This window comes from Ictidomys tridecemlineatus, chromosome 4 (genome assembly GCF_052094955.1).
Source record: "Ictidomys tridecemlineatus isolate mIctTri1 chromosome 4, mIctTri1.hap1, whole genome shotgun sequence".
Classification (NCBI taxonomy): Eukaryota; Metazoa; Chordata; class Mammalia; order Rodentia; family Sciuridae; genus Ictidomys; species Ictidomys tridecemlineatus.
The window spans coordinates 62698038-62710873 of NC_135480.1; the positions used below are offsets into that span (position 1 = coordinate 62698038).

The following is a 12836-nucleotide window of genomic DNA, read 5'->3' on the forward strand; positions in this document are numbered from 1 at the left end:
AATTTTTGTCATCCATTGTTATTAAATGGTCTATAGAACTTTAGAGTTATTACTCTTATCCAACCACGCCCCTGCACCTCTTAACCATACTTTCTCCATCTCCCTCCCCCACACACTTACCAGGCTCTGGTAATCACTATTCTAGTCTCACATTATCTGAAACCAACTTTTTAGCTTCCGCATTAAAGTGAGAACATCTGGTATTTGTCTTTCTGTGCCTGAATTATTTCACTACCATAATGTTCTTCAGTTCTATTCATTCTGCAGCAAATGATAGAATTTGGTTGTTTTATGGCCAAACATTATTCTAGTGTGTATATATACTACATTTTTAAAATCCATTCACCCCTCAGTGGACACATAGGTGACTTCCATGTCTTGGCTATTGTGAATAATATTACAAGAAACATATGATGCAGATGTCTCTGTGATGTATTGATTTCTGTTCCTCTGGATATATACCCAGTAATAGGATTGAAGGTTGATAGTTGTATTTCTAGTTTTTGTTTTTGAGGAAAGTCCATTATGGCTTTAATAACGTACATCCTTAATAACAGTGTATCATAATTCTCCCTTTACCACATACCTTGCCAGCACTGGTTATTCTTTGTTTTGTTGATAATAGCCATTCTAATTATAGTGGGAAGATTCTCACTGTTTTAAAAAAATATATTAATTTTAGATGGACATCCACCTTTACTTTGTTTGTTTATTTTTATGTAGTGCTTCGTACATGCTAGGCAAGCTCTCTACCACTGAGCTACAACCCTAGCCCCCTCACTATGATTTGAATTTGCATTTCCCTGATCATAAGCGATTTTGAATATTTTTTCATATACTTCTTGACCATTTGTATATCCTTTTTTGGCAAATGCCTATTCAAGTTATTTGCCCTTTGTTTGTTTGTTTGTTTCAGTATTGGGGATTGAACCCAGGGCCTCATGCATGTTAGGCAAGCACTCTACCACTAAGCTACACCTAGCTATTTTATTTTTAGTTTGGATCTCACTAAGTTACCCAGGCTGGCCTCGGACTTGTAAATCCCCCTGCTTCATCCTCCCAAGCATTTGCCCATTTTTAAATCACATGTTTTTTTTTCTTTTCTTTCCTCCTCCTCCTCCTCCTGCTCCTCTTCCTCCTCCTTTTTTTTTTTTTTTTTGCTTTTGAATTATTTGAGTTACTTATATACTCAGTTTGTTAATTCCTTGTCAGATGAATAGCTTGAAAATATTTTCCTTTATTCTGTAAGTTGTCCCTACAAATGGTGTTCCATACATTTCATAGGCTTTTTCATTCTTTTAATTCTTTTTTTTTTCCTGACTTGGTTGTTTCAAAAGATCTGTCTTCAAGCTCAGAAATTCTTTCATCTTTCTTTCATCTGCTTGATCAAGTCTGCTGTTGAGACTAAATTAAAAAAAAAAAAAGAACCAAACAGAAATCTTGATTTCTTTTTCATAATCTCTTTTTGCTGAATTTATCATGCAGACCATGAATTGTGTTCCTGATTTCATTAAATTGTCTGCAATTCATCAATTTCCTTTTCTTTATGGTTAATCTAGAGAGTTATGTTCTTTTAGAAGCATCATGTTATCTTATATTTTCATGCTTCTTGTATCCCTGTATTGATAGCTGTGCATCTGCAGATCAGTTGCTTCTACTGATTTTCTAGGGTGGCTTTCAAAGGAAAAGACTGTCCTAATAATATGTCTTAAGAGTTTTGGTTGGATAAACTGCATTGCATTGGCTTTGATTTCAGGTAGGTTTGTTTGCTTGTTTCTAAATTATATGCATGAGTGTGTGTGTGTGTGTGTGTGTGTGTGTGTGTGTGTTGCTAGGGATCAAACCCCAAACCCAAGGTAATGCCAGGTAGGTGCTTTAGTGTAGTGTCTACATAGCTTCTTTAACTGTAATTAGTGTCTGTGATGTCTGTCATCAGCCAGTGTCTCAATGGCCAAGACTGCAAGGGTTGTGGAATTTCATCACCAACTAGGATGTAGCTCTTTTAGGTGGGGCAAGTTTGCTGGCAGTTCTGGGCACAATGTACCAGGCTTCAGGTTTGGGGTATCCTTCATTATTAGTGGGATTGCAAGGAATTGAAGCAACCTAGCTGCTTCCCAGGGCCAGGGTTGGTGGGCAGAATCATCTGTCTACTTATCAAGGCCTCAGCAGGCTGAGGTTCTGAGAACAGGCTGCCCAGCTGCTTCTTGGGGTTGTAGGAGGATAGGCAGGACTGCCCAGCTCCTTCCCAGGCAACTCAACTGGCTATAGCACTCAGTATAGGCTACTTGTCAGATTACTATAAAAAGTAAGAGTATATAAATAAATCCTATGAAAATTTGATTCTCTAAAACAAACAAACAAAACAAAACAAAAAACACCAATTTTACCATGTGTCATTTTAGCCATTGCCAGGTTTGCTCTGATTTTAATTATTTCTGTAAATTGTATTTATTACAAATTAGAAATCAATAACTTGTACTCATTCCTTAATTATCCTTAAAAAAACTTGTGAGAAGGGAGTTGACCAAGGAAGAATAGAAGTATTTTGGATTAGATGAGGGGAGTGAAGGGAGGGGAGGGGCATGGAGATAGGAAGGACAGTAGAATGAGTTATTTCCCTATGGGTATATATGATTATACAGCTGGTATAACTCTACATCATGTACAGCCAGAAGAATGAGAAGTTATACTGTATTTATGTATGATGTGTAAAAATGCATTTTACTATCATGTACAACTAATTAGGACAAATAAAAAAAAGTAAAATTGGAAAAAAAAGGAAAAAAACAACAAAAAATCTCCTGAGAAATCTTTTAGCAGGAAGTAACTGCAAACCTTAATTCAATTGGTTACAACCATAGGGGAACACATAATTTCTTGTGCAGAACACAGGAAATTCTGCATTGGGACCACTCCAGGATTGTTTTTATTCAATGGTTGAAACTCTGCCATCCTCTACGTACATATCATCTTTTACCTCATGCTTGCAAGATGCTACTACTACATTTTCAAGTATTACATTTTTAATGTCAAATAGCAGAAAAGGATTGTGTGCTTCTTTTATTAGTTAAGAAGCCTTTTTCAGAGATCCTTGGCAAATTTGTATTCCAATCTAATTGCCCAAATTAGACACAGCTTAATTAATCTCTGGCAAAGTGAATAAGACCACATGAGTGCCTTAGATCCATCATAATTCCCTCTTGGAGGACCAGAGCTAGAAGGCCTTGGACAGAAAGAGGGAACCTACTCAAAAGTGGAGCTCTGTGGGGCTGGGATTGTAACTTAGTGGTAGGGCACTTGCGTAGCACGCTCGAAGCACTGGGTTTGATCCCTAGTACTGCATACAAATAAACAAATAAAATAAAGGCTTTGTGTGTAGTTACAACTAAAAATTTGTTTTTAAATGTAGAGTTCTGGAAGTACAGGAAAAGGAAGAAGTGGCAGATGGAGAAGCTCCAGCAGTATCTGGAGATGGAGAAAGACAAGAAAAATAACAAAGGGAAGAGAGAGAGAAACATCAAAGATGAGAGTGAGAGACAGAAAGGACACACTCTCCTAAGCTCTTGAAGGCACAGTGGTATCAAAATATTCTAAGAAGACATAAGAATGTTATATCCACCCATAAGAACCTCAAGAGAGGGGTCGGGGTTATGACTCAGTGGTAGAGCACTCGCCTTGCAAGGTCCTGGGTTCAATCCTCAGCACCACATAAAAATAAATAAATAAATAAATAAATAAATAAATAAATAAATAAATAAATAAATAAATAAATAAATAAATAAAATAAAGTTATTGTGTACAACTACAAAAAAAATTAATTAAAAAAAGGACTTCAAGAGAGAAAGACTGGAGTTCACAAAGAAGTTAATTTGTGCTTACTTCTTATGTTTGACTACATGAACCTTTACACTAAAGGAAGTAATAGTTTGGCCTCATGAAGTACGTGTTCAAACAATTGGTATACACTGTCCCAAGAACAGTCCACTGTCTCCTGTGGTGTGCTCACTGAACAGTTGGAGAAATTGTTTTTATGTTTGATCTCAATCAGGGCAAAGGAAGCAAGAATGGAGCTCAGTGGACTACCTGTTTATACATAAAACATTCCCTATTATCAAGAAATGGATATTCTTTGTCTGGAGTAGAATTTATTGAAATCCTCTATGAGTCACTTTTAAAGTTTTTTTTTTTTTAATGAGGTCTTTAAAAACCTGAGGCAATTAAATCAAATAGCCTTAAAGTTTGGCAACAAGCCTCTTTTTAAACAGGTTGAGCCAGTTTCCCCCTCTCTTTAAGGTAAGCATGTAAAACGGTTAAAACTAACCACAAAGATTATAGTTTATTTGTTACACACATTCAAGATGAAAGAAAGGAAGTGGTCTCAGCAAGTCAGTTGGGGGATAGCTCAAATTATGTATCTAGCCTTGCTGTATGATTTTTTCTTTGTACAAGGCTTTTGGTTACCATGACAACTGGAGGCCTTAGGGAGAAAAGATTATTTTGACTGCTGGACTAAGAGATAGGAAGAAGATTTGGGACAGGTGTAGAAACATGGTATGGCTGGTTGATTCAGGTAAGGGAACAATGAGAGCTAGGGGGCTATGTGGATGTGTCTATACTAACCATTACATGTTATTTCATAGAGAAGACAGGCATGATGCTTAAGAAATACATAACAATACAGAGTACATGAGTAAGACATGCAGCACCTAAGGATCAGGGGGGCAAAAAAGCTTTGTGTAGCCACAGGGTTCCCTGGTTTTCCCAAACACTAATTCTGTGCCCTCATCCACAGAATATGAGTGTTGGATCCACCCAATGCATCAGCTAAGCAAGCAACAGCCCACCTTTATTCCACTGTGCTCCTTATTATGAATGCATATTGAAAAGATCAATCTTTTAAACAATCACTTTAGCAGTTCTTCTTGACAGCTCTTCTCTGAAATGAAGCTATCAGAGTCCTTAACTCCTAGGGCAACCACAGGATATTGGGGTACATCATCTCCTACAGGAACCCTGGGGATAGATGCTAACAACTGGCTAGCTGAGACTGACTTTAGAAGGCAGCTATTGCTGCCTAAGTTGGAACTCCTATTGTTTGGAATACATTGGTAGAGACAGGTCCTCACATAGGATGCCCCCATAGCAATTAATTCTGTTTAATTCTGCCTGAGTACATCTACCTTGTGGGGTCTAGTTGCCACTGGTATAGTTTTAGTATTGATTCTGATTTCTACCTATTGTAGATGAAGAACTATCCTTCAATTTATATTTTGAAATTTATTTATTTATTTATATTGGGGATCAAATCTAGGGACACTCTACCATTGAGCTATATCCTCATCCCTTTTTAATTTTTGTTTTGAGACAAGTTCTCCTTAAGTTGCCAAGGTTGGCCTCAAGCTGCCAGGTCCTCCTGCCTTAGCCTCCTGAGTTTTTGGGATAACGGGCCTTCACCACAGTGCAGGCTTTTTTTGTTCTTATATCTTTAAAATACATATTCATTACTTTCAATTGGTAACAATAATGACTTGAAGTAGGATAGAGCAATGTACTTGTCCCCCAAAATAAGAAATGGAAAATTTATTGCTTAAAATTGATGATGACTCATTTGACCCTTGGGAACTCTTTCCTAATGAATCACTGACTTGAACTATGTCACTTAATTATCCTAAGTCTGCCTCTTTGTGTTATTTCCTCTACTTCCCTGACCTCATGTTGGTGAAAAGGGAGTTTGGTAATGTGTAACCTTTTGAAAAGTGCATTCATTATACAGCTCTTAGAACCATGTAATTTGAGCATTGTAATGTCGGCTTTTTATTTTGTTTGTTTCCACTTGTTCTCAGTTTTTTATTCCTGAATGTTCTGCAGTCTCTCTTTATACATGCTTGAATTACAAGTATACACATAAAAATAAGGCAGCTTTATTACATGTTAAGACAAAGTTGTTGTGTTCCAGCTTTATAATCATAGCCCTGGAGAAAAACATTTTATTTCAAAAAGACTTAATATATTCCCCTTCAGAAGAGTTTCAGTTAGTTAAATTTAGGCTGAAAAGCCTCAAGAGTAATTCTTCAACCCTATAGTATTTTTATTTAACTATTAATGAGGTATATTTTCATTGTATTATGGCTTCACCTATTTAATACATTGTTTTTAATTAGTCAAACAAAAATAGATATGCATATTGGACTGCTTTTATTATATTTCATTAATTCTTTTTACTACCTTATGTCCTGCTTAAAATGATTTCATATTTGTTGACTCAGTATTGATGATTCATGTTTATCACACAGTTAATATGTGTATGTTTTACCTCTTGGAGCAGCAACCTGGTCATATGATCTGTTTTCTCCCCCAGAGCCCATCTGCTTTCTCTTATCACAGCATCCCTGATTACATATATCACATGCTGCCTTTGACAAAAATTCATTCATTTACTGACCACCCAAAACATTCAAGACAAAACTATATAGTATATGCTGTGAGAAATATTTAAAAACCTACTAAATTATATAATGTTCTACAATTTTCTTAGTTGTTGATGGAACTTTATTTCTATTTATTTATATGTGGTGCTGAGAATTGAACTCAGTGCCTCATTCATGCAAGGCAAGTGCTCTATCATTGAGCTACAACCCCAGCCCCGTGTCTTAAAATTTTTAAAAAGTTTACAATATGCAGTGGGTAGAAAATAGTCAAAGAGGAGATAAAGTTCATTTGAGATGGAAGAACATTGACAGACAATTGGAAAGGAGGAGATTCATACACAGAGAAATGTGCAGAAGAAGGTAAGGTTCATCCTTTTCTCTCCTACAGTATCCTCTCTTCATCCAAAGCTTATTCCACCACATCGCCCTACCTCCTACCTGAATGAATGTGAGCTTTATAAGGACAGAGAGTTTTATTTATTTTGTTTAATTCTGCATTCAACGCAAATAATACTTGGCACCTAAGAGGAAATCACCACATGTTATGAATTTCTGTTAAATAAACAGAGGAATGAAAAGAGATAATGACATAAAAGGACTGGAGTGTCTGAACTCTGTCCACTCATTTTATCCCTCAAACATTGGCCAGTACAATTTGTTATAAACCTTTCAAAAAGTTTTAAAATTTCAGTTTATAGTTTCTTTTACCATTGATCTTGGATTTTATTAAATAATTTTAAAATTTGAAAATCATAAAATATTTCATCAAAGAATGAAATTTTTAGTCAGCTTTGGTTCATTCTTTTGGTAACAGACCTTAAAGAAATAAGTATAATTCAACTTTGCAAATAATTCACAACTTGGTATGTTCTTTGCTGGGATTAACACTTCCCTGTCTTCATCTGTTCCAGTAGCTGGTACGAAACACCACAGACCAGGCAGCTTATAGACAGCAAAACTGTCCTGTTCACAGTTCTGAAGGCTGTGAAGTCCCAAATCAAAGTGCCAGCAAATTGGTGTCTGGTGAGGTTCCCATCTGAAGTACAGGGTGGAAGGGCTGAGGGGTCTCAGGCCTCCTTTATCAGGCACTAACACCATTTGAAAGGCCTCTACTCCCATGGCCTGATCACCTGCTAGTATCATCATCTGTGGGATGGGGAATTCCACATAGGAATCTTGGGAGAGACACAAACATTGAGACCATAGCACCCCCCCCCACATCATGCACAATTCAAAACAGAAACAATGACAGTTTTCATCTTACTCAATGGACTTCATAATCTTGCTCAGTAAAACTTAAATATCTTTAAGTTTTAAAGTGCATTTTGTTGCCAGAGAACTCAACCTTTTTTCCTCTTAAAGATTCCTCAGGCTGGGGTGGTAGCTTAGTGGTAGAGCACTTGCCTAGCAAGCTTGATGCCCTAGGTTTCACCCCAGCATCACAAAAAGAAGAAAAAAAAAAAAGATTCCTATTAACTTATTGATTCATTCTTGAAGCTGTAGGACAAAATTAACCATGAGACCAAAAAAAAGTCTGGTTTATTTGCTGTAATTTGAACAGACCTGGTGAACTATCAGCCTTAGGCATAAGACTGAAGAAAAAAAAACAACATTGGAGGGTTTTATTAATGAAAAATAAAAGTGTTTTTAACTTATAGTCTATTAATGAAAAATTCACATAATAATGATTGTACAGTTCCTTCTCTGTAAATGTTACTCATTAAACTACTTACATCTTTTATAGACATGGATAAGCAGAAATACTTTAAAATCTTTCTGATAAATATATGGCTGCGCTGCCTCCAGCTTGGATAGTGCTCTTCTGGATGGCGTATGCTGGGGCCAATTCCACGTCATGGTCAAGTCCTACATCATGGTATTCTTTATCTCGACATTTCTTTATCACCTGAAGAAACTCCTCATATTTTTCAAGGTCCTCCTCCATCAGCGTCCTGATCTGTTATAGTGATGTGCTGTGGACTCTTCCACCACCACAGAGCACTGGGGGCATTGTTCCTTCTTTCCCAAGCAAAGCAGCCCCTGGCGGCCCCTGCCCCCAGTGCAAAGCCCAGCACATTCCAAAAGGGCATGAGAATTTTTGGTCGGACCCTGAAGGCACTCATCAGCTTGCTAAACTTTTTCAACTGGTTCTTTTCTTGATCCCACATTTTCCAAAAGACCAGCCCTATGCTTGTCCTGCCCAGGATGGCCATCTGGCCTGCATGGATATGGTTTGCCCCATATTCACCTGCATAATTCAGCAGGATTATTCAATCCACGGCCACAAAATTGATGTTATCTAAGGTCATTACAGAACTGTGAAACCTGACACTGATTCTTCCACAAGCTGAGAGGGGCCCCTGGGCTCTGGTGAGCAGATGCCACAAGGAGGGAACTGCCTTACCTCTGCAAACCGCATCTCCCCATCTCCCGGATCACAAAAGCAGATACCATTTAGTTCAGCAGGCAATTATGCTTCTGGCAGGGACTCTCAATTTATATTTTCAAAATTATGAGGTTGCTCATATTTTGGACATTATATTAAATATTTTGCAGCCATCATTTTAGTTTAGACCAGAAGAGTAGTATTTCTCTCTTTCTCTCTCTTTTTTGGCTCCAGGTATTTAAGGAAATCTCTGTTAGGTTCTTGACTAACCACTGAAACAGTGGATTAATCTTCACTGACCATACATGACAGTGAATAGAGTCTGCAAAAAATAATTTGAAATGTCATTAAATGAACAGACTACTACAGCTCTCAACACTTCAACATCAAAACTCAATGAAGAGTGAATATCTGATTTCCAAAGAGACTACATTATAATTAAAAAATAGTTTCTATTGAGAAAAAGCATATAAAGATACAGAAAAGTTTTGTCCACTCAAAATAACAAAATAATTTGGTAGAAACAGACAGTGAGTTTAGTAGAAAAAAAAAAAAGGAAATCACAAAGTACTAAAGGAGACCAGGAAAACAATAAACAAAATTAGAGTATCAAAAAGGAGAAACTGTTAGAAAAAAAAAAGAGAGAGAAACAAAAGGAAAATAATTGGAACTGAAAAGTATAATATTTCACTAGAGGAGTTCAATAGCATATTTGAATATGTAGGAAAAACTAAATTTGAAAATAGGACAACTGAAATTGTCCTAAGAGTGGAAATAATAAACCACAGTTTATTCATTCCCCTATTGATACACACTTGCATTGTTTCCATTTTTTCATAATAATAAACAATGTTGCAATGAACATCCTCCTATACACTGGGCATATGTGCATGAGCTAGTTATCTTAGGGCAATAAACTCTTAACATCCCTCCACATAATATATATTCTGGTTTAATTTGTTTACAGTGCGCTCTGGGTATCAGTATTTAAAAAAAAAAGGCAATTGAGAAACACTCAGTTAAGTATATGTTTGATTTGGAATTGCAAAGTTAGAGGCTAGGCATGTCTTCACTTTGTTAGTACTGACAAACTGCCTTCTAAATTAGTTATCAATATGCAGTTCCAATAGCAACATATCTGAGTTTCCATTTCCCCACATTCTTATCAACATTTTGTGTTTTCATTCTTTGCCAACTCAGATGAGTGTAGAATTGTATGTTATGTGTTTTAATTTCTATTTTACTGTTTTTAATGAAGTTGAGCATCTTTTAATATATTTACTAGTCTTTAGGGTTTCCTTTTCTGTGAATTGCCTGCTTTTACCTTTTGCCATCTAAAATTTTTGTCATTTACCTTTTTATTATCAATATGAAGGTACTCCTTGTATGTTTTGGATGTTAATCCTTAATGCTTTGTTGGTGGCAAATATCCTTTCCCAATTTATGATTTGTCTTTTTACTTCATATGTTACTTTGATCACACAGATTTAATTTTAAATGTGATCAAATTCAGCAATATTTTCCTTTAAAATTTGTGCCCTTTGTTTCATTTAATAAATGCTCTCCTAATTCCAATGTCATAAAGATGTTTTCTATAATTTTGCCATAAATTATTATAGTAATGGCTCTAATGAATCACACCTTCATTTATCCATGCTCTTATCTACAATGATTCTGGACTTGACTGAATAGACTCAATGACTTGCTTTGGCTAAATGGACATCAGAAACTGTGATGTAACATGAAGCTGGAAAAGTGCTTGTGTCTTGGAACACAGCCACCTTCAAGGTTTGCCTGCTAGAGACATGTGACCTAATTTATGAGCAGCACCAACTGCAAGTAATGTAAGTCAGTCAATGTTAGATTACCCTAATGTAGCTGATACAGCCACATGAAAGACCCCAGGTGACATCACCTAGCACAGCATGTATGAGGCCCTGGGTTTAATCCCCAGTGCTTCACACAAAACAACACAACAAAACACAAACCAAAAACTTTTCTTCTAAAGTTTTGCTTTTCATATTTGGCTTTATAATCTATCTTCAATTAATTTTTGAGTATGGTAAATGATAGGGGTCTTACTGAATGTATTTTTTTGTAAGCATCACCCAGTTGAACCCAGCCTAAACTGCTGACCACAGAACTGAGAGCAAATAAAATGATGGTTGTTTAAAACCACCCAGTTTTGGGATTGTTTGTTACATAACATAAGCAATATATTTTTTTCCTTAAGTAACCCTTCCACTTTGAGCATGGTAGTACTACTACTGGTGAGGATGAGGCAGGAGGATGGTAAGTTCCAGGTCAGCCTGGGCAGTTAGTGAAACCTTGTCTCAAAACAAAATTTTAACAAGGGCTAAGGATGTAGCTTAGTGGTGGAGTGCTTGCCTATCAGGTACAAGGTCCTGAGTTCAATCCCCAGTACCCTGAAAGAAAAGAGGGAAGAAAGGAAGGAAAGAAAAGGAAGAGAGGGGAAGAAAAAAGGAAGCCCCTAAAACCTTTCTTTGAAAGTTTTGCTTTTCAGATTTGAATTTATAATTCATAATCAGTTTATTTTTAGTGTGGTAAAATATACGGGTCTCACTGAATATAGTTTCATGAGACTAACCTGTTTTTCTAGCATTGTTTATTTAACAATCTATATATGTGTATTTGAAATGTTATATTTATCATGTACCTAGTTCCATATGTTGGTCTCTTTTTAGGCTCTCTGCTTTGTCCCATTAGACTATTTAGTTATCTTGGCACCAATACCACTTTGCTTATTACCATTTTAAAAGTTTCAATATCTGATAGGAAGCTTTCTTTATTTGCCTACCTAATATCTTGTGGTTCCTTTAAGAGATCTGCAAATCATCTTAATGAATAGGCTGTTCTCTAAGTTCAGATTTGACCTAATACATTATTTTTCAATTCTAGAGAATCATCTTCACCAAAGCCTCATGAAAGAAAGGTAGGTAAAAAGATACTGAAGAGCTGTAGAGATGTGAGGTACTCAGAATGGCCAGGGGAAATTCTCAACTTTTGACAGAGTTCATGACACAGTGTGTGCTCCCTGTTGGAAGCAGTAAGTTCTGCTGCTATAGGAATTTCCCAAGGGTTGAGTGAAGGAAAGTCTCAGAAACCTGAGACTTCAAAGACCTCAGGATAGGCAGAGGCTCTGAGTGATGTGCCTGGCTTGGTCCTGACTACACGTCTCTGTTCGGTCTTGGTCCCACAGTGGTTGCTTTTGCTGCTGTCATGGCTGCTGTTGATCGTATTTGGCTCAGTAGTTGAACCACAACCATACTTGGTGCTTGTTTCCAGCCAATATTCTTCTCTCTTTGTAGCTTGAGTACAGGTTATCCTCAGAGTTTCTTTAACTCTTCTAGATGTTTCCTACTATAGATGGTATATTCCTGATACTGTTTCTGGCAAAGGGATGGAGGGATTAGTTCCGAGTATTCTTGCATCCTTTACACCTGTTCTACTCCCTCATGGATGTTAGTTAGCTCCCTGACTCCTTTGCTCTGATCATTGTAGCATGAAGCTGATTTTGATTCTCCACATGGCTGGTTGGGTAAGTCTGCTCCAAGAAGTAATGTTCCCTATGTGCAGGTCCAAAGCCTAGTTTGGGGGAGCAGTCCAATTTATGTTTTCTAATCCAATTTGCTGGAAACAGATACCATGTCTTAATCCTCATCTGATGTCAATGAACATTTCTGCATTATTTCAGTATTCACCAGAAGAGAGGTAGAAATGATGGGACATCCGTCTAATCTCAACAGTTTTTAAAAACTGATCTGAGGCTTCTCTTGGCCAGTGTGTATTTCATCATATATGCCACTCCCATTAATGATTGTGTTATTTTATTATGTACATTATCTTTAATCTATAAGAGCCAAATTATTATCTTTATTTTATAGATGAAGCTTAGGGAAGATAAATGACTTGCTCAGTTTCATAGACCAGTAAGTGGAAGAGTTGGGATTTGAATACATGTTGTTGCAATTGCAAAAATCCTGCTGATTAAAGTTTAAAAT

General features: G+C 36.6%; 1 protein-coding gene and 1 pseudogene across 1 annotated transcript in view; both read right to left on the reverse strand.

The window, feature by feature from the left end:
• The window catches only part of Kcne3 (potassium voltage-gated channel subfamily E regulatory subunit 3), a 48429-nt gene that overhangs the window by 5759 nt on the left and 29834 nt on the right, over positions 1 to 12836 (reverse strand). The gene's annotated exons all lie outside the window — the stretch shown is intronic.
• On the reverse strand, positions 7228 to 11747 carry LOC144377137 (NADPH-dependent 3-demethoxyubiquinone 3-hydroxylase, mitochondrial pseudogene; annotated as a pseudogene).